Genomic DNA, 23,364 nt, shown 5'->3' on the forward strand with positions numbered 1-23,364 from the left:
GCATTGTCGATGCCGAGAATGGCTTCAAATTAAAATTTGAGTTTTCTGTTTATTTATCTGTCTTTAATAAAGTTATTTTAAAAATATAAATATGTATATAAAGGGGGCCTGAGGAATAAAGGCCCCCTCGACATAAAATATCTAAAAGGGGCCTGGGGTAAAAAGGCCACCTTAGAAAAAAAAAGGGGTTAGATACAGAGTAAAGCTCCCTCCACACTGTCCCCATCAAACACTCCCAGGGCAGGTACAGTACAGGGTTAGATAGAGTAAAGCTCCCTCTCCACTGTCCCCATCAAACACGCCCAGGGCAGGTACAGTACAGGGTTAGATAGATAGAGTAAAGCTCCCTCTACAGTGGCCCAACAATATGCCTCCATCTCAGCACCAGGAATGCAGCTTTTACTGCACCAGTGTGACAGTTTTTCCACTTCCCGTACCATCTAACCTTTAATTTGGCTACTTGACATTACCAATTAATGTCAAATTCGGGGCAGGTTTATGCCGTAGGCTCTTGCTCACTCAGCAACAGCACAGCTCGATGTAGGTGTTTATACTCCATACAATCCTCCTTCCACTCCAATCACCTCTACCCACCCAGTCCCCATACCCCACTATTCCTGTGTGCCTCAAGCCTCCCCTGAATGTGTCTGCGTGATCCGTTTGAACCTACGAGTTCCACAATCTCACCATCCTCTGTGTAAATAAATTCCTCCTAAATTCTTTCTTTCATCTGTTTGAGGCCATCTTATTCTCGCCCCTAGTTCTGGACTCCCCTGTACCCCCTGACCCCCACAAGCTGAAAGTTTTAAATATTTGCCCAATCAAATCTTTCTATCAAGTCTCTTCTTAATCGCCTCTTTTCCAAAGGGACAAGATCCAGCCTGTATAAACTTTCCTGATAGCTGCATCCTCTCAATTCTAGTAACAACCTTGTAAATCTTTTCTGCACTTTCTCCAGTGCTTCAATATTCTTTTTGCAATATGGCACGGTATTCAGAGTGTGGTCTAACCAATATTCCATCCAACTTAACCATCTCTCTGCATTTGTATTCTATTCCTCTAGAAAATCAACCCTAGCACTCTCTCTGCTGTCTTATCAACTTATGTAGCTACTTTCAGTGATTGATGTATCTGTATTGCCAGACCTCTTTGTTCCTCTACCCCACTTACTTTCTAGGGAATAAATGGCCTCCTCATTCCTTCCATCAAACTGAACCACCTCGCACTTCTGTATATTTCATTTGCCACTTATCTGCCCACTTTTCAAGTCTGCTTATGTCTCCCTGTATTTGGTACACATTAGCAGTTCTACGCCCCAATTTGGTACTATCTGCAAATTTCGACACCTCAACTTCAGAGGCCAAATCTTGTCTGTATATGAACACCATCAGTGGCCCCAGCATAAATCTCTGCAGGACATAATTTATTCAATGTATTTCACATTAAACAATTACAGACAGCAGACAGAGATGACCATCATCCCAGCACAGTATCCGAACCTAGGACGAAATTATTCTTGTTTCAGACTTACTCGACTGCGCATGTTTTATTTTTGGTGGTGGACAGGCTTTCAGGAGTCAGGTGGTGAGTTACTCACTGCAGGATTCCTAGCCTCCAACCTGCTCTGCTAGCTACGGTATTTATATGGCTACTCCAGTTCAGTTTCTGGTCAATGGTAGCCACCAGGATGCTGATAGTGGGGGATTCAGCGATCGTATTGCCATTGAATGCCAAGGGGAGATGGTTCGATTCTCTCTTGTTGGAGAGGGTCATTGATTGGCACTTGTACGGCACGAATGTTACTTGCCACTTACCAGCCAAAGTCTGGATATTGTCCAAATCTTGCTGCATTTCTACACGGGCTGCTCCAGTATCTGAGCAGTCGCGAATGGTGAACATTGTGCAATCATCAGCGAACATCCCCACTTCTGACCTTATGATTGAAGGAAGGTCATTGATGAAGCAGCTGAAGATGGTTGGGCCTTGGACACTACCCTGAGGAACCCCTGCAGTGATGTCCTGGAGCTGAGATGATTGACCTCCAACAAACACAAACATCTTCCTTTGCACTAAAGTAAGACTCCAACCAGTGGAGAGTTTTCCCCTTGATTCCCATTGACTCCAGTTTTGCGAGGGCTCCTTGATGACATATTCAGTCAAATGCTGCCTTGATGTCAAGGGCTGTCACTCTCATCTCACCTGTTGAATTCAGCTTTTTTGTCCACGTTTGAACCAAGGCTGTAATGAGGTCAGGAGCTGAGTGGCCCTGCCGAAATCCAAACTGAGCGTCACTGAGCAGGTTACTGCTAAGCAAGTGCCGCTTGATGGCACTGTCGACAACACCTTCCATCACTTTGCTGATGGTTGAGAGTAGACTGATGGGACGGTAGTTGGCTGGGTTGGACTTATCCTGCTTTTTATGTACAGGACATACCTGGGCAATTTTCCACATTGCAGGGTAGATGCCAGTGTTGTAGCTGTACTGGAACAGTTTGACTAGGGGCGCGGCAAGTTTTAGAGCACAGGTCTTCAGTACCATTGCCGAATGTTGTCAAGGCCCATAGCCTTTGCAGTATCCAGTGCCTTCAGTCATTTCTTGATAGAACGTGCAGTGAATCAAATTGGCTGAAGACTGGCATTTGTGATGTTGGGGACTTCAGAAGAAGGCCGAGATGGATCATCAACTTGGCACTTCTGGCTGAAGGTTGCTGCAAATGCTTCAGCCTTATCTTTTGCACTGATGTACTAGGCTCCCCCATCATTGAGGATGGGGATATTTGTGGAGCCACCTCCTCCAGTTAGTTATTTAATTGTCCACCACCATTCACAACTGGATGTGGCAGGACTGCAAAGCTTAGATCTGATCTGTTGTTTGTGGGATCGCTTAGCTCTGTCAATTGCATGCTGCTTAAGCTGTTTGGCATGCAAGTAGTCCTAGGTTGTAGCTTCACCAGATTTACACGTCATTTTGAGGTATACCTGGTGTTACTCTTGGCATGCCCTCCTGCACTCTTCATTGAACCAGGGTTGGTCCCCCGGCTTGATGATAATGGTAAAGTGGGGGATATCCCGGGCCATGAAATTGGAGATTGTGGTTGAGTACAATTCTGCTGCTGCTGATGGGCCACAGCGCCTCATGGATGCCCACTTTTGTGTTGTTAGAGCTGTTCGAAATCCACCCCATTTAGCACGGTGGTAGTGCCAGACAACACGATGGACGGTATCCTCAATGTGAAGATGGGACTTTGTCTCCACAAGGACTGTGCAGTGGTCACTCCTACCAATACTGTCATGGACAAATGCATCTGCGACAGGCAGACTGGTGAGGACAAGGTCAAGTATATTTTTCCCTCTTATCCGTTCCCTCACCACCTAGCAGTTATGTCTAGTTTAGAGATACAGCACTGAAACAGGCCCTTCGGCCCACCGAGTCTGTGCCGACCATCAACCACCCATTTATACTAATCCTACACTAATTACTCCCTTAGCCTTGGTCTTAGACCAAGGCTAAGGGAGTAAACCCTAACAGAAAATCCGGAGCGGAACCCCGTAGGCGGTCATGTGTCACCTTTGGCATGTTTCCGGCAGTTCCTGCAGCCATACTGGTGCCAAACGTCGTGTCCTGCACTCCTTTGGACCCCACCAGAAAGGCCGAGAGGGGGGTTTTGACGACTGGGCAACTCTCAACCTCCATAAATTTGCCCAGGCATGCGCCATGGAGAGGTCACTCCATAGTTGCCTCACAGCGACTGAAACAACACGGAAGGCAGCAGTTACGGGTTATAAGTCCAGATAAATTGGCGTAGAAACTGGGCGCCACGGGTTGCCTTTGTCGGTGGGAGAGGTCATTGCACCTCACTGGACAGCTACCGCCCGCCTCAAACCGGGCAGCCCCCGGTCAATAAGGTTCTGTCCCGCCACAGTCTGCCTGCTTCAATGGGTGCTTGGAGCTCAGGGTCATTGCCCGAAAGGTGGACTGATACACCGCACCAAACAACATGAAAAAAGGAAAGAAGGTACCAGCCCTTCGCTTTGCAAGCTGGAACGTCAGAACTATGTGTCCTGGCCTGTCGGAAGACCTTACACAAATCAACGATTCTCGGAAGACCGCCATCATTAACAACGAGCTCAGTAGACTCAATGTGGACATTGCAGCACTTCAGGAGACTCGCCTCCCCGCGAGTGGCTCTCTAGCAGAGCAAGACTACACCTTCTTCTGGCAGGGCAGGGATCCTGAAGAACCAAGACAGCATGGAGTGGGCTTCGCCATCAGAAACTCCTTGCTCAGCATGATAGAGCCTCCCTCAAATGGCTCGGATCGCATACTGTCCATCCGACTGCTCACCACCTCTGGTCCAGTACACCTACTCAGCATCTATGCTCCAACACTCTGTTCCGCACCTGAAGCTAAAGACCAGTTCTATGAACAACTCCATAACATCATTAGCAGCATCCCCAACACCGAACACCTATTCCTGCTGGGGGACTTTAATGCCAGGGTTGGGGCCGACCATGACTCATGGCCCTCCTGCCTTGGGCGCTATGGCGTTGGAAGGATGAATGAGAACGGGCAGAGACTGCTTGAGTTGTGTACCTATCATAACCTCTGCATCACCAACTCGTTCTTTCACACTAAACCCTGTCACCAGGTTTCATGGAGGCACCCAAGATCACGTCGTTGGCACCAGCTAGACCTCATTGTCACAAGGCGAGCCGCCTTAAACAGTGTTCAAATCACACGCAGCTTCCACAGTGCGGACTGCGACACCGACCACTCCCTGGTGTGCAGCAAGGTTAGACTCAGACCAAAGAAGTTGCATCATTCCAAGCAGAAGGGCCACCCGCGCATCAACACGAGCAGAATTTCTCACCCACAGCTGTTACAAAAATTTCTAAATTCACTTGTAACAGCCCTTCAAAACACTCCCACAGGGGATGCTGAGACCAAGTGGGCCCACATCAGAGACGCCATCTATGAGTCAGCTTTGACCACCTACGGCAAAAGTGCGAAGAGAAATGCAGACTGGTTTCAATCTCATAATGAAGAGCTGGAACCTGTCATAGCCGCTAAGCGCATTGCACTTTTGAACTACAAGAAAGCCCCCAGCGATTTAACATCCGCAGCACTTAAAGCAGCCAGAAGTACTGCACAAAGAACAGCTAGGCGTTGCGCAAACGACTACTGGCAACACCTATGCAGTCATATTCAGCTGGCCTCAGACACCGGAAACATCAGAGGAATGTATGATGGCATGAAGAGAGCTCTTGGGCCAACCATCAAGAAGATCACCCCCCTCAAATCTAAATCGGGGGACATAATCACTGACCAACGCAAACAGATGGACCGCTGGGTTGAGCACTACCTAGAACTGTACTCCAGGGAGAATGCTGTCACTGAGACTGCCCTCAATGCAGCCCAGCCTCTACCAGTCATGGATGAGCTGGACATACAGCCAACCAAATCGGAACTCAGTGATGCCATTGATTCCCTAGCCAGCGGAAAAGCCCCTGGGAAGGACAGCATTACCCCTGAAATAATCAAGAGTGCCAAGCCTGCTATACTCTCAGCACTACATGAACTGCTATGCCTGTGCTGGGACGAGGGAGCAGTACCCCAGGACATGCGCGATGCCAACATCATCACCCTCTATAAAAACAAAGGTGACCGCGGTGACTGCAACAACTACCGTGGAATCTCCCTGCTCAGCATAGTGGGGAAAGTCTTTGCTCGAGTCGCTCTGAACAGGCTCCAGAAGCTGGCCGAGCGCGTCTACCCTGAGGCACAGTGTGGCTTTCGTGCAGAGAGATCGACTATTGACATGCTGTTCTCCCTTCGTCAGATACAGGAGAAATGCCGTGAACAACAGATGCCCCTCTACATTGCTTTCATTGATCTCACCAAAGCCTTTGACCTCGTCAGCAGACGTGGTCTCTTCAGACTACTAGAAAAGATCGGATGTCCACCAAAGCTACTAAGTATCATCACCTCATTCCATGACAATATGAAAGGCACAATTCAACATGGTGGCTCCTCATCAGAGCCCTTTCCTATCCTGAGTGGTGTGAAACAGGGCTGTGTTCTCGCACCCACACTTTTTGGGATTTTCTTCTCCCTGCTGCTTTCACATGCGTTCAAATCCTCTGAAGAAGGAATTTTCCTCCACACAAGATCAGGGGGCAGGTTGTTCAACCTTGCCCGTCTAAGAGCGAAGTCCAAAGTACGGAAAGTCCTCATCAGAGAACTCCTCTTTGCTGACGATGCTGCTTTAACATCTCACACTGAAGAATGCCTGCAGAGTCTCATCGACAGGTTTGCGTCTGCCTGCAATGAATTTGGCCTAACCATCAGCCTCAAGAAAACGAACATCATGGGGCAGGATGTCAGAAATGCTCCATCCATCAATATTGGCGACCACGCTCTGGAAGTGGTTCAAGAGTTCACCTACCTAGGCTCAACTATCACCAGTAACCTGTCTCTAGATGCAGAAATCAACAAGCGCATGGGTAAGGCTTCCACTGCTATGTTCAGACTGGCCAAGAGAGTGTGGGAAAATGGCGCACTGACACGGAACACAAAAGTCCGAGTGTATCAGGCCTGTGTCCTCAGTACCTTGCTCTACGGCAGCGAGGCCTGGACAACGTATGCCAGCCAAGAGCGACGTCTCAATTCATTCCATCTTCGCTGCCTTCGGAGAATACTTGGCATCAGGTGGCAGGACTATATCTCCAACACAGAAGTCCTTGAAGCGGCCAACATCCCCAGCTTATACACACTACTGAGTCAGCGGCGCTTGAGATGGCTTGGCCATGTGAGCCGCATGGAAGATGGCAGGATCCCCAAAGACACATTGTACAGCGAGCTCGCCACTGGTATCAGACCCACCGGCCGTCCATGTCTCCGTTATAAAGACGTCTGCAAACGCGACATGAAATCGTGTGACATTGATCACAAGTCGTGGGAGTCAGTTGCCAGCATTCGCCAGAGCTGGCGGGCAGCCATAAAGACAGGGCTAAATTGTGGCGAGTCGAAGAGACTTAGTAGTTGGCAGGAAAAAAGACAGAGGCGCAAGGGGAGAGCCAACTGTGTAACAGCCCCAACAAACAAATTTCTCTGCAGCACCTGTGGAAGAGCCTGTCACTCCAGAATTGGCCTTTATAGCCACTCCAGGCGCTGCTTCACAAACCACTGACCACCTCCAGGCGCGTATCCATTGTCTCTCGAGATAAGGAGGCCCAAAAGAAACACTAATTCCATATTCCTACCACATCCCCACCTGTCCCTATATTTCCCTACCACCTACCTATACTAGGGGCAATTTATAATGGCCAATTAACCTATCAACCTGCAAGTCTTTGGCATGTAGGAGGAAACCGGAGCACCCGGAGGAAACCCACGCAGACACAGGGAGAACTTGCAAACTCCACACAGGCAGTACCCAGAATTGAACCCGGGTCGCTGGAGCTGTGAGGCTGCGGTGCTGACCACTGCGCCACTGTGCTGCCCCTGGGGGCGCCCGAAGGATGGATGTCAATGGGAGAGTTGGGGGTACCATGTGGGTTGGACTCCGAAGGGCGGAATGAACTTCTGTCGTCTGAGATATATATGACATCTTAAATCTGATAGCTTATATTTGAATATCTTAATTAGCCAGAAGGAAGGAAAGGATTAAAGATTTGAATTTGCTGACTTTCATCTTTCCTTGATGGACTTGACTCTTGATGAATTACTGCTCCCCTCTGGTATCCCACTCAAGTGACCAAATTCCCATGAGCTTAGAAGGCAACTGTCAGCAGGAATTTTGTCCATGATGAGGGCATGTCAGTTCCTGCTCTCACTGGAAGTCTGCATGCAAATCCACACATTGATGTGCCGCCAATTGTATAACTTGGGTCTGACTGGCTGCAAATGATTCAAGTATACAGCAGCCTCTAATAAGTACCTGGAACATTAATGGTTTTCAAATGTTTTTGCTTGGGTGGGGTTGGTGTGGATGTGTCTATGAAAGTTGACACACCTCTAGGAATTCTGAGTGCTATGTCCAAAAGCCAGCTACAGTTATCCAAAGGAAAAGAATGCTATTTCTGCAGAAAGTGTTTCTGCTACTGTACAGTAACAAATGTGTTAATAATTATTGACAACAAGAATGTTCTCTGACACCCTAGGGTCTCCTCCTAGACCCCTTAAGGTCTGGGGACTTCGATATTTAGACCCATGCTATAGCATAATGGAGCCCCGAATGACCTCGGGCTCTGTCAAGCGGGAAGTGCAGTGGGCCTCGACTAATGGTACTTGGAACATTTTGTACAGGATAATTTATTATTATTCATGAGCTTGTTGTTTATTTTTTCACTGTCATCTGTTGTGTTATGCAGTATGTACGGTTCAGTGTGGCTTATGGTGAGCAAAAGTTTTGTAATTGATGGCAGTGGAAACCAACATCCAGTTGCGTAAATACACAAGACTGCGAAGTCTACTGGCGTTCTTCCTTCATCTTTGGACCAAATGCCCAGTGTATTTTGTTGTAATAATGGTTCTCCCCGGCTGCAAACCTGTTGTCTCCATAGCCACCAGTTGCCTTGTGATTCCTTTCCATTATTTATGCACAAGCCCTAACTGAGCATGTTAATGAACTGTTTTCTCACTGACCAGTGCCTCCAAGTGATCATTCTTCTTGTGTCAACCTCAGTTGTCACTGGAGGCAGACTCTTTGACTGCTAAGGGCATTGTAGCCAATTTTGATCCTGCCCTTACCATGCATTGAAGCATAGTATCATAGTTTCCAGTTCCCCTTGGGAGTAGCTGGCTAGCGATCAGGAGCAGAATCCGCTCCCTGATGGGGGTTCCTGCACCCCGCCCAATACCAAAGGCAGTACAGTCAGTTGCAGTGCTCCATCTAAGATGAGCTAACTTTAGAGCAAGGTTCAAACCTGGAGCCTTCCTGCTGTGTATGGTTGAGCTACTCCTTGCTGTAATTAAGCTGAGACGTTGGAAAGGCTTTTAAACACCTGAAAAATACCTCACTCGGGTTTCATTAAACAATGTCCGTTTGAACTGTGAAAAGCAGCCAGCAGCACAATTGGAGATTGTGGCTATCCAAATCTAGGTTGTATCTGGAGAGAGCATTTTGAGCTGTGTAAAACTAAGGTGAGCGCCCACCAACCCTGATATCTGAGAGGGTGGAGGCATTGCTCAAGGCAGAGCAGAAGGTTCCAGGTTCAGACCCTGATCTCTGCTGGAGCAGCAGTCAGAGCACCATACACTTCACTTCAGTGCCCCGAAGGAAAAATAAGCCAGTGTTCCTGCCCCTGATTGCTCTCTTGTGACTCCTGCTGGATAGTGTGTCTAAGTGTCTGACCACAGAGAGCATTACAGTTGAGCCCAGTTGTGTCTTTAACCTCCCGACCCACTGGTCGGTTGGTGAGGTCTTGGAGGGCTTTTGCTGCCTGCAGAGCTGCACGTAGGAGAGCCTGAACCGTTGTAGAGAATGGCCATTCAGCCCCTTGAGCCTTTTCTGCCATTCAATTAGTTCATGGCTGATCTGCGTCTCAGCTCCATTTACCAGCCTTTTCTCCATATCCCCTTACCTAACAAAAATCCATTGATCTCCATCTTAAACCTTTTGGTTGACCCAGAATCCAGAGCCTTTCTATGGGAAAAGTGCTTTCTGATTTCAGCCTGGATGGCCTAATGCTTGTTCTCCTTGTTCTGGATTCCCCCACCAGCTTCTCTGTATCTACCCTATTGAATCCTTTTATAATATAGAACATAGAATAGTACAGCACAGTACAGGCCCTTCGGCCCACGATGTTGTGCCGAACCTTTAACCTACTCTAAGATCAAACTAACTACCTACCCTTCATTCTACTATCATCCATGTACCTATCCAAGAGTCACTTAAATGTCCCTAATGTATTTGCTTCGACTACCATCACTGGCAGCGCATTTCACGCACCCACCACTCTCTGTGTAAAGAACCTACCTCTGACATCTCCCCGAAACCTTCCTCCAATCACCTTAAAATTATGCCCCCTGGTGATAGCCCTTTCCACCCTGGGAAAAAGTCTCTGGCTATCCACTCTATCTATGCCTCTCATCATCTTGTACCCCTCTATCAAGTCACCTCTCATCCTTCTTCGCTCCAATGAGAAAAGCCCTAGCTCCTTCAATCTTTCTTCGTAGGACATGCCCTTCAGTCCAGGCAGCATCCTGGTAAATCTCCTCTGCACCCTCTCTAAAGCTTCCACATCCTTCCTATAATGAGGCGACCAGAACTGAACACAATATTCCAAGTGTGGTCGAACCAGGGCCTTATAGAGCTGCAGCATAACCTCGGGGCTCTTAAACTCAATCCCCCTGTTAATGAAAGCCAACACACCATATGCCTTCTCAACAACCCTATCAACTTGGGTGGCAACTTTGAGCGATCTATGGACATGGACCCCAAGATCCCTCTGTTCCTCCACACTACCAAGAATCCTGTCTTTAAGCCTGTATTCTGCATTCAAATTCAACCTTCCAAAATGAATCACTTCACACTTTTCCAGGTTGAACTCCATCTGCCACTTCTCAGCCCAGCTCTGCATCCTGTCAATGTCCCGTTGCAACCTACAACAACCTTCCACACTATCCACAACTCCAGCAACCTTCGTGTCATCGGCAAACTTGCTAACCCAGCCTTCCACTTCCTCATCCAAGTCATTTATAAAAATCACAAAGAGCAGAGGTCCCAGAACAGATCCTTGTGGAACACCACTGGTCACCGAGCTCCATGCTGAATACTTTCCATCTACTACCACCCTCTGTCTTCTATGGGCCAGCCAATTCTGTATCCAAACAGCCAACTTTCCCTGAATCCCATGCCTCCTTACTTTCTGAATGAGCCTACCATGGGGAACCTTATCAAACGCCTTGCTAAAATCCATACACACCACATCCACTGCTCTTCCTTCATCAATGTGTTTTGTCACATCTTCAAAGAATTCAATAAGGCTTGTGAGGCATGACCTGCCCCTTACAAAGCCATGCTGACTGTCTCTAATCAAACCATGCTTTTCCAAATAATCATAAATCCTGTGTCTCAGAATCCTCTCCAATAATTTGCCCACTACCGACGTAAGACTGACTGGTCTATAATTCCCAGGGTTATCCCTATTCCCTTTCTTGAACAAGGGAACAACATTTGCCACCCTCCAATCATCCGGTACTACGCCAGTGGACAGTGAAGACGCAAAGATCATCGCCAAAGGCGCAGCAATCTCTTCCCTCGCTTCCCGTAATATCCTTGGGTATATCCCGTCTGGCCCCGGGGACTTATCTGTCCTCACATCATTCAAAATTTCCAGCACATCCTCCCTCTTAACCTCAACCTGTTCGAGCATATCAGCCTGTTCCATGCTGTCCTCACAAACGACCAGGTCCCTCTCACTAGTGAATACTGAAGCAAAGTATTCATTTAGGACCTCCCCTACCTCCTCCGACTCCAGGCACAAGTTCCCTCCACTATCCCTGATCGGCCCTACCCTCACTCTGGCCATCCTCTTGTTTCTCACATAAATGTAGAACGCCTTGGGATTTTCCTTAATCCTACCCGCCAAGACTTTTTCATGTCCCTTTCAAGCTTTCCTAAGTCCATTCTTCAGCTCCTTCCTGGCTACCTTGTAACCCTCTAGAGCCCTTTCTGATCCTTGCTTCCTCACCCTTAAGTAAGCTTCCTTCTTCCTCTTGACTAGCTGTTCCATCTCTCTTGTCATCCAAGGTTCCTTCACCCTACCATCCCTTCCCTGCCTCATCGGGACAAACCTATCCAGCAGCAGCAAGTGCTCCCTAAACAACCTCCACATTTCTGTTGTGCATTTCCCTGAGAACATCTGTTCCCAATTTATGCTCCCCAGTTCCTGCCTAATAGCATTGTAATTCCCCCTCCCCCAATTAAATATTTTCCCATCCCGTCTGCTCCTGTCCCTCTCCATGACTATAGTAAAGGTCAGGGAGTTGTGATCACTATCACCGAAATGCTCTCCCACCGATAGATCTGCCACCTGGCCTGGTTCGTTGCCAAGCACCAAGTCCAACATAGTCTCCCCTCTAGTCGGCCTATCTACATATTGAGTCAGGAAACCTTCCTGGACACACCTGACAAAAACTGCTCCAATCAATATTAGGGAAGTTGAAGTCACCCATGACAACAACCCTGTTACTTCTGCACCTTTCCAAAATCTGCCTCCCCATCTGTTCCTCCATGTCTCTGTTGCTATTGGGGGGTCTATAGAAAACTCCCAACAAAGTGACTGCTCCTTTCCTGTTTCTGACTTCCACCCATAATGACTCAGTAGACAAACCCTCCTCGACGACCTCCCTTTCTGCAGCTGTGATACTATCCCTGATTAGCAATGCCACTCCCCCACCTTTTTTACCTCCCTCCCTATTCCTTTTGAAACATCTAAACCCCGGAACATCCAACATCCATTCCTGCCCCTGTGATAGCCACGTCTCCGTAATGGCCACAACATCGTAGCTCCAAGTACTGATCCATGCTCTAAGTTCATCACCCTTATTCCTGACACTTCTTGCGTTAAAATAGACACACTTCAACCCATCATACTGGCTGCAACTTTGCCCTGTCAACTGTCTAACCTTCCTCACAGACTCTCTGCACTCAGTATCTGCCTGTTCAACAGCTACCCCATCCACTGATCTGTAGCTCCGGTTCCCATTCCCCTGCCAAACTAGTTTAAACCCTCCCAAAGAGCTCGAGCAAACCTCCCACCCAGGATATTGGTGCCCCTCCAGTTCAGATGCAACCCGTCCTTCTTGTACAGGTCCCACCTTCCCCAGAAGATATCCCAATGATGTACATATCTGAATCCCTCCCACCTGCACCAGTTCTGTAGCCACGTGTTCAGCTGCACTCGCTCCCTGTTTCTAGCCTCACTAGCACGTGGCACCGGTAACAATCCTGAGAATACTACTCTGCTCGTCCTGCCTTTCAGCTTCCAACCTAACTCCCTATATTCGCTTTTCAGGTCCTCATCCCTTTTCCTAGCTATGTCATTGGTACCGATATGTACCACGACCTCTGGCTGCTCCCCCTCCCCCTTAAGAATCCTGTAGACTCGATCCGAGACATCCCTGACCCTGGCACCCGGGAGGCAACATACCATCCGGGAGTCTCATTCGCGACCACAGAATTTCCTGTCTGTTCCTCTAACCACTGAATCTCCTATCACTATCGCTCTCCTATTCTCCCCCCTTCCCTTCTGAGTCACTGGGCCAGGCTCAGTGCCAGAGACCTGGCCAATGTGGCTTTCCCCTGGTAGGTCATCCCCCTCAACCATATCCAAAACGGTATACTTATTATTGAGGGGAACGGCCACAGGGGATCCCTGCACTGTGCGCCTATTCCCTTTCCCTCCCCTGACGGTCACCAAGCTCCCTTTATCCTGTAACTTAGGTGTCACTACTTCCCTATAACTGCTCTCTATCACCCCCTCAGCATTCTGAATGTTCCGAAGTTCATTCAGCTCCAGTTCCCTAACGCGGTCTGCGAGGAGCTGGAGTTGGGTACACTTCTCACAGGTGAAGTCAGCAGGGACACCAGTGGTGACCCTCACCTCCCACATCCTGCAAGAGGAGCATGCAACTGCCCTAGCTTCCATCCCCTCCGCACTAAATTGACAACAGAGATTAAAGAAAAAGGAAAACCTTACCTTACCAAACCCTCCACACAAGAGGCCCTTTTTTTTGGTTAGAGGAGGAGGATGGGTGGGAGACACTACACGTGTAGTGTTTCGGGTTTAGCCACTGCCCGAATATATAAGTTTACTTACCCAGTATTAGATGCCTTGTTGCTAATCCACACACAGCATCAATGGCACTTGCACATCAACAACAACTTGCATCTACATAGCACCTTTACTATAGTGAACTATCCCACAGCACTTCACAGGAACTTAATCAGACAAGAATCAATGCCAAGCCGAAGAATGAGATTAGGACAGGTGCACAAATCCAGTCCTTGTATAACGGTCCTACACAAAGACCGGCTGTGCCTCTACAAGTAAATGCGGGACAGCGAACATGGACAATAAAAACAAAGATGCACTCAATTATCAACTTTTTATTTTTTCAAAAAAGGTACTAACAACACAGAAAACACACACGTTTGAGCTTAACAGGCTGTAAAGTTTTAGGATGACGTATATTTTTTAAATCTCCAGTACCATACAAGCCAAAAGTCTGTCTTTACCACCACCATCCAACAACCCCCCCCCCCCCCCCCACCCAGCCCCTTCCCATTCCTCTGGTAAACAAGCTGGTATTTTCCAAAACACCAACACTAACGTACAAACAAACCAGCTTCTGGCTCAGGGTGGATCACTCAGCCCAAGACAGAACGCACTCTGTTGACTTGAGACTGGCAGTTGAGTTCTTGCTCCATGGGGAGTTCTTAAAAATCACAGTATGTTCTGTTCCTGCTTACACAACAATATATACCTACGCAAGTCGAAGGAAAATCCCATTTCCACAAACAGACTGCAACCTCTGCTGACTCCAAAGCACACCAGCAACCTTATTTAACTCCGCTTCCAGCTCAGATCCTCAGGTCGCTGAAAAATGTTCTCTTTTTACAACAGCTTTTTTTTTGCAAATCTGATGTTCATCCAGGTGAGGGAAGTTTTCCCGTAGTGAACATCCAGTGTCAACATCGGTGGGTAGAGCACAGAAACTCTCTCTAACCTACTCCAACGAGTATTAGAACAGTTCCTTCCTGCTGTACAACTGTGAAATTTCCACTTACCATTCTAACATGTTGCATTTCTATAGCGCCGTTAACATTGTAAAACATCCCAAGGCACTTCAAGAGAACATGATCAGACAAAATTGGCACTGAGGCAAAGGAGTAGACATTAGGACAGGTGACCAAAATCTGAATCAGAGGTAGGTTCTAATGAGTGTCTTAAAAGGGCGAGACAGGTGGAGAAGTTTGGGGGAGAAATTCCAGGGTTTAGGGAACTGAAGCATTGCCACCAATGGTGAGGTGAAGAAAGTGGGGGTTGCATAAGAGGCCAGAATGGGAGAAGTGCAGAGATCACAGAAGATTATTGGGCTGAAGGTGGCTACAGAGATAAAAAGGGGTGAGACCATCAAAGGAATTGAAAACAAGGAGAAAAATTCTAAATTTGAGGCGTTGGTGGACTTAAAGCCAATGTAGGTCAGTGAGCACAGGACTTATTTACCATTTTAATATCAATCAATGCTGAATTAGGTCAGTCTTGTTGTATAGACACAATCTCCTGAGGGAATGGGTTCAAACTGCCCAGACTCATTTCGCATAGAATCCTTACAAACAGCAACAAAACCTTCATCAAGTGTGGGCTGGAATTGAACTAGAGGCCCAGAGGTGAAAGGCCAGTGAGTGAACCATTATACAGATGTAGCTCATTCAGTCAGAAAAACAACAAAAAATTAAAAATCTTTTAACTAACTCAACACACACTTCCAGGTCAGGTTCAAAAAGTTCCCTTTACACTGTCCCATCAAACACTCCTAGGACAAGTACAACATGGATTAGATACGGGGTAAAGCTCCCCCTACACTGTCCCATCAATGTGTTTCAGCCCTAACCCAAGAAGAGTAAACACACCCCTGACTGCCACTGCATCGTGCAACATCATACAAGACTGATATTTGACTGAACAACACATGCAATCTTCTTAAATTTAGCAACCAATCCTGATTATTCAGTAACTCATGACTGCCCGGTATATACTAGGAGTGTCCCAAGTTCCATCTGTGCAAAATTAGGTCAGTGAAGTGGAGGCTGGGAAGGATTTCACTGATGCCAGCGGCCTCCAGTACCTCAAAGTGACCTTGTTCATCTACAAATCTTGATGCGCTCACACAGCCTGCGCCACAGAACGTTCAGGCACAATCATGTGGAAGCAAATCAAGTTTAGTCTAGTTTATCCAGAAAGAATATAGAATTTTCCTCAAAATAATTAAACTACATATATACATGTCTGCAGAAATCCCAGCAAATGTGTCCTTGGGGATATCTGTATGTTGATGCTTGCATTTAGACTAAACTAGCCAGGAACAGTGAGTTGGTGCTGTTTATAATCAATCTGTTTTTACATCTAGTTTGATTTGCTTATGTATCTTTAAAAACATGTTTGTTATATCAGGACTAGAGAAGTGTAAGCGAACATGATCCCTGGAAACTTCCCTCCTAGTTCTCTGCCTGAATCACCCATTTCTTCTCCAATCTCTACCCTGCTTTCTGATGGAAGATTTTGAAGGAAAAAAACTTGTACTTCTACAAAATATCCCAGTTACTGAACGTAATGACCAGTGGCCCGAATCAAGACAATTTCAATTTGATAGGAAAATGCAGCCTTCGTGACTGGCAATGAGTGGCCCCGCTGGTAAAAGTGATAGGCACTGCTGACTCAAGTTTCACGGGTGAGCGGAGCTGTGGCTGTCTCCTCGCACAAGTGGAAGAATGTTTGGGACATGACTAGTGCTGTCATTCTAGGGCAGCAGAAGCAGTGACAGAAGATTCTGGATTTTTTTTTTTTTTAAATTCAGTCCCAGGATGCTGCATCACTGGCAAGGCTGGCATTTTATTACCTATCCCTTACTTGTTGGGCCACTTCAGGCGGCAGTAAAGAGTCAACTACACCATTGTGGTAGTGGAGTTGCATATAGGTCAGACAAGATAAAGACAGCAGATTCCCTTCCCTAAAGGACACTAGTGAGCAAGTTCATAGTCGTTCTTGCGTGCTGTAAATTCTATGTAATGTGCTCAGATGGGGTATCCATCATGTTCTACTGCTACTAGTTGGCTGCACCCAAAACAGTGCGATCCTCCATTTCACCAAGAACTTGGCTAATCTGACAGGTCTAAGTCAGGTAGGTACAAGACTGCGAGTATATAAAGGACGGTTGCTTAGGCAAGGTGTCAAAGGGCACAAAAATGAGTCAACATCAGCATGAGGAGGAGGAGAAAAATGGAATGGCTGATTCATCTAATGATGCAATTAACCATTTATGATAATACAGAAGTTTCTGGAAAGTTCTTTCTGAAGGTCTTTTTCAATCAGACATTTTGAAAAGTTTTCTTACAACTTTTGATTAAATTGCATGAAATCTACAGACCAATCCACACCAACCTCCTCCACATGGACCAAGAGCTGGAAAGTGGGATTAGGCTGAATCGGTCTTTCTCCACTGAACAGATATGATGGGTTGAATGGCCTCCTTCTGTGCCACAAATTTTCTACGTTTCTGTATCTAACCCCATGCTGTACCTGCTTGGGAGTGTTTGGGGGGGTAGTGTAGAGGGAGCATTACTGTTTTTTAGTTTTTTTTTAGAGATACAGCACTGAAACAGGCCCTTCAGCCCACCGAGTCTGTGCCGACCATCAACCACCCATTTATACTAATCCTACACTAATCCCATATTCCTACCACATCCCCACCTGTCCCTATATTTCCCTACCACCTACCTATAATAGGGGCAATTTATATTGGCCAATTTACCTACCAACCTGCAAGTCTTTTGGCTTGTGGGAGGAAACCGGAGCACCCGGAGAAAACCCACGCAGACACAGGGAGAACTTGCAAACTCCACACAGGCAGTACCCAGAATTGAACCCAGGTCGCTGGAGCTGTGAGGCTGCGGTGCTAACCACTGCGCCACTGTGCCGCCTAGATACTCTGTATCTAGTGCCATTCCCTAGCACTAACATCCTTCATCTGTGATAAGCACAGAATTCACAAGCGAAAAACAAATAAATAAAAATCAAGAAATGCTGGAACCACTCAGCAGGTCTGGCAGCATCTGTCGAAAGAGAAGCAGAGTTAACGTTTTGGGTCAGTGACTCTTCTTCGGAACTAGCAAATATTAGAAATGTCAAAGGTTATAAGCAAGTGAGCCGGGGGTGGGGCAAGAGATAACAAAGGAGAAGGTATAGATTGGACAAGGCCACATAGCGAACTTTCCACCCCATCAGCCTCCATATCCAAAGGATCATCCTCCGCCATTTCTGCCACCTCCAGCGCGATGCCACTACCAAACGCATCTTCCCCTCCCTTCCCGTCAGCATTCCGAAGGGATCATTCCCTCCGCGACACCCTGTCCACTCTTCCATTACCCCACCACCTCATCCCTGTCCCATGGTACCTTTCCCTGCAATCGCAGGAGGTGTAATACCTGCCCATTTACCTCCTCTCTCCTCACTATCCCAGGCCCTAAACACTCCTTTCAGGTGAAGCAGCGATTTACTTGTACTTCTTTCAATGTAGTATACTGTATTCGCTGTTCACAATGTGGTCTCCTCTACATTGGCGAGACCAAACGCAGACAGGGTGACTGCTTTGCGGAACACCTCCGCTCAGTCCGCAAGCAGGATCCTGAGCTTCCGGTTGCTTGCCATTTCAACACTCCCCCCTGCTCTCATGCTCACATCTCTATCCTGGGCTTGCTGCAATGTTCCACTGAACATCAACGCAAGCTCGAGGAACAGCATCTCATTTTCCGATTAGGCTCACTACAGCCTGCCGGACTGAACATTGAGTTCAATAATTTCAGAGCATGACGGGCCCCCCATTTTACTTTTATTTTTAGTTATTTTTTCTTTTTTACATTTTTTACAATTTTTTTCTTTTGTTTATTTCATTTCATTGTAGTTTGTTCAGTTTGCTTACCCACTGTTTTTTTTCATGTTTGTACTTGCTGCTGCTCAATCTTCAGTTCGTTAACACCCTATCTGTACTAATGCTTTGTCTTTCAACACACCATTAACATATTGTTTGCCTTTGCTCCATGACCTTTTAGTCAGCTATGTGGCCTTGTCCAATCTACACCTTCTCCTTTGTTATCTCTTGCCCCACCCCCGGCTCACTTGCTTATAACCTTTGACATTTCTAATATTTGCTAGTTCCGAAAAAGGGTCACTGACCCGAAATGTTAACTCTGCTTCTCTTTCCACAGATGCTGCCAGACCTGCTGAGTGATTCCAGCATTTCTTGTTTTTATTTCAGATTTCCAGCATCCGCAGTATTTTGCTTTTATATAAATGAAAATCAAGGATCACCATGAAAACAAGTTAATACAACTGAGAGCATTTTTTTTTAAAGCTCTGAATATGAAACTTCAGGGTTAAGGTTCCAGCAGAAGATGCATGTCCTTCAACAAACAGAATAGATCAGAGAGATACAACATCTACCTTACCCGTGCGATTGAGTGCATCTTACACCAGGTTCGGCAACTCAAATGAGTATGAATGGAACCTTAGACAAAATGAGAGGCCAGCTAGCATTCAATCCACCCACTGAGGTATCCTCAGGTTTAGTTTAAATGGCTCTCAATGTTAAATATTTGATACTGAGCTGTTATCTTTTGCTTTTAATTAGGCCTTGGTTGGTGGAAACTCCAACTGCTTGAATGAGGAAGGTGCATCAAGCTTTCCATTCATGGGAACTTTGGATCCCATTACCTCACATAATAAAATGAAATGCACAATTCATTATTTTAAAAACTCTTCCACAAAATCCCTAATTTTCTACCCCCACCCCATCCTATTCAAGGCATTGGCTCATACTGATGTACAGTTCCCTATGCACTGGTTCCACTTTGCTACCCCAGCCTAAGCAGCCATTCTTTATGTGAGCCCAATGAGTTTGGCAGGCTGCTCGACTGTATAGTGCATCACAGCCAAACCCACAGTTGCGCTGATTTTACACTCACACACTCAGTAACAATCAGGAGTGGGAAGTCTATTATGGCTCTCCTGCTTTAAAGTAGGTGTGCCAAGCTAAATGTAAATAGTGTATGCTTCTGCCAGATAGATCTCAGCCAGGCCAAGTGTAGCTGCTACAACTGACCCTCAGAAAACAAGAAGAAAAACAACCAACGTCCAGTTCCTCAACACTACCCAGTGACTCATTAGAAGTTGCCTTCTGATTGGGCAGGATCAGGCTGTGGTGTTGATACACCCCACTGTAGAATAGCTTGTTCAAATGCAAAGGCTAGTCTCAAAGATGAAGAACTGCTTAGGTAAGGAACCAGAGGGACAACAGTAGCCACGGTACTGTACCTCAGCGAGGTCGCCTTCAAGAGGGAGGAGCAATAAAAACTTTACTCATGAGTGGAGGGGTTGGAGGAGAAAACTGTGGGTGGGGTAGATTAAAACAATTTAAATGGAGGTCAGCATGTTCTCATGATCATCTATACCTTCCTTCGGAGGTCCTGCTGGCGAAGGATGCACAGGAAGATTCCCAAGTTACAAAAAGTTGGTGAATCACTCCATCCAACATCAAAATGAGCGCCGAGGTGGCAAAATGTCAAGAGTATGAATTTTAAATGGCCTTTCTTAGAATACACTCATTCTTCAGTTTGTTAATCATTAATGTATGACACGACCTTTTTTCCACACAGAGAAATAAAAGGAACACAGCTCTGGATTCCCAACAGCTGAGACAAACAATTACCAGTTTCCTTCCTCCACCCCACAACCCCCTCCACCACCACCACCACCCCCCCACCAAACTATTTCCTTCCCTTTGTGCTCTGTTCCTGGTCACCATCATGGTGCTACTGCATACAAAAGAACTTCTCCAAGCTATTAACATTCAAGCACAAAATCAGTGAACGCAGGAAAATTCAGGAAGAAAGATACCAGCAGCGTGATAGAAGAGAAGGGAAGTGGCGATACATCGGAACTGGGCAGTGAGTTCCAAATGGCAGGAGGAAAACAGCTAAACCACTGATCACCACCTATGTAAGAGTGGAAGAGGAGGAAAGGCCTGATTGCTAAAGTAGCAAAGACAAATATCATGCTCCTTCTTTTGCGGTTAGCGACAAACATTCTGGCCTTGGACTATATACTGAATTCTACTCTAGTTTCCCAACTTGGGGGCGGTAATCAGTTGACATCTTGATTTTTCATCTTGCTCAGATAAAGAATACATTATTTCCAAAAGCCACTCTGGAGATGACAGACAATTCACTCAACCAAGTCCCAGACTCAGAATTATGGTCTGCTTGTTCAGATCAAATGGGGAGCCGGGGGGTGGGTAGGAGAAGAGAGAAAACACAGATGGGAGGTTTGCTTCTTCGCCCCTCTATTTTTTCCCTTTCCCATTCCAGTGCAGTCAGTCGATCAGACCTGCTTATTTCACTGTGTGGAATGGATTGATCCCAGCTGCACTGTTGGGCACAAGTATTTCTCTCTGCTTGTTGCAAGCGCTCTTCACAAAATTAGGAAGTTTCACCCCAGTTGCCAGCAGGTATGGACCACAGTATACAAGTGCCCCTAGTGCATCACCAATTGGTAAAGCCACTTGGACAGGTTCATAGAAAAACTGCTCAGGTCTGTAGAATTATCCCCTGGCAACAGCCAGCTTCTTCAAGAGGTGGTTAGAAAAGTCAGCAGAGGGTGGCTAAGAATAAACATAAAACAACCTGATGAGAAAGAGTTGGAGCCCACAAATTTCATCTTTGATCGCAAGTAGAAACAGCTTCATCATCATGGTTTCAGACATCATCTAAACCACTTGGTTAGATTTCAGTTTTATAACCCAATCTTGGGTATCCATTATTCTGTTACCTAATCCTTATGGGCAGCCTCCTCTGGGGGTCCATTTTTGTGTCTCACAAAACAACCCATAATAAAAATCAATGCCACTTTGTCAAAGAGGAAAAAAGATCAGTATTCAATATTATCTACAAATTCTATGGAAGCGTTTGTTCCATTGTGCTGTTCGCAAGTGTACTCAAGTATGCCTAGGACCATTTCTAGCATATTCATTAAAGTGGAACAGACAACTTCAAATTACAAGTCAAACACGATAATATCCAAATTGTGAACTTTTTTTTTAAAAAAGAGAAAGATCCCATGGTCCGATTGGAAGGGATGCACATCTCAAGTGTTCTGATCAACAATCTTTCTCAAATCACCACAATCAAAAAGCCTTAACTAGTAAGGCATCTTGTTGTTTGTAGTGTGCCAAACAGCTGCTATATTTCCTACGTTGCAGTCACTGTACTTCAAAGTAATTAACTATACACTGAGATGTTTTTGGTTGACATGAATTTTCATCTACTCCATTGTTGGTCTGAAAATACATTAAGCAACTGATTAAAAAAAATCTTGAACACTTTAACTTGTTTAAATCACCACTTTAACCCACACCGCCCCAATTCCAGGTTGTAATGCCCACCTCATTTGAACCTCAAATGTAAGTGAACAGTTCAACTTGTCCCTGCACAAGGCAACAAAACCCAAAAGTCACTGTTCTTCCTTTTGGTCCACGGGCCTCTGAATGATCCTGGTGCTTTGCCCATTGGTTGTAGAAAGCTTTGAATACCCTTGTAACCTGCTCCGCAGCACATCGAGTCACCTGCAGTCATTCTATATGCTTAATGTATTTGACCAATCCAAAATTAAAGTTACAAAAAACCTGGGCAGGTTTCCCATACAACACAGTTAAGATAAGAAATGGTTATTTTCCATTTGCAATGAAATTGTTTTATAGATGTATTTTTTTTTTTAAATACAGTTGTAGATTCAAACAATTAATTTGTCAGCATTAAAATTAGATAGTCATGGATTGGGTGGGGTTAGGAGGAGGTAGGGAAGGAAGGGATAAAAGACTGCTTTAAATTAGCATTCACTGAAGGGTTAGTCACACCTGTAATCTGTTAAACAAGAACTGTACATCAAGTACACACCAATTCCCAGAACCTAAGCATTGAAACTGCTCCCTTCAGAAACAGCCGAGTAATATTCTTATAAAACAAAGACTACTACTGAATATATACACACACAAAGCTTGCATCTGAGCTTGAGATTTCATAGGTAATGTAATTTTAAAGGAAGGATCTGAGCAATTTCAAGGACTGTAGTGGTCAGAGGCCCATTGATTTGATTGGCAAATTCATCACCATTCTGCAATATAAATATATGTAGGTCGAAATGGGGCACACACAGCTGACCTGGGCTAGGGAATGGAAGTAGGGACAGACTAAGTTAGTGCCTACTCCCACTTCTGATAAGTGACCCCTGCTGGAAAGACGTCCAAGTATCAAGCGCGGGCATCAAGTGAAGAGAGCCTCACTAGTATATCCCATGATTAGGACTCAATCAGGAGAATGACTGCTTGGCTGAGGGACCAGAGTATGCCAGGCCTATGGAACGAGGCGTCAGGGAGAAAACTCAAGAGGGGAAGTGTAATAAGATAATAGTGAGGGTTACAACGTCCGCTAAGAGTGATGTCAATGGTCACAAATGATGTACAAAATGCGCCTTTGGATGAGGGACATTTGGTTTTCTGGCTCAATAGTTTCCCTTCAGCCAGAA

General features: G+C 46.1%; 1 protein-coding gene across 1 annotated transcript in view; it reads right to left on the minus strand.

Moving 5' to 3' along the window:
- The window catches only part of igf1ra (insulin-like growth factor 1a receptor), a 235,637-nt gene that overhangs the window by 211,551 nt on the left and 722 nt on the right, over nucleotides 1-23,364 (minus strand). The window lies entirely within an intron of this gene.

Source organism: Heterodontus francisci, chromosome 35 (assembly GCF_036365525.1).
Source record: "Heterodontus francisci isolate sHetFra1 chromosome 35, sHetFra1.hap1, whole genome shotgun sequence".
Classification (NCBI taxonomy): domain Eukaryota; kingdom Metazoa; phylum Chordata; class Chondrichthyes; order Heterodontiformes; family Heterodontidae; genus Heterodontus; species Heterodontus francisci.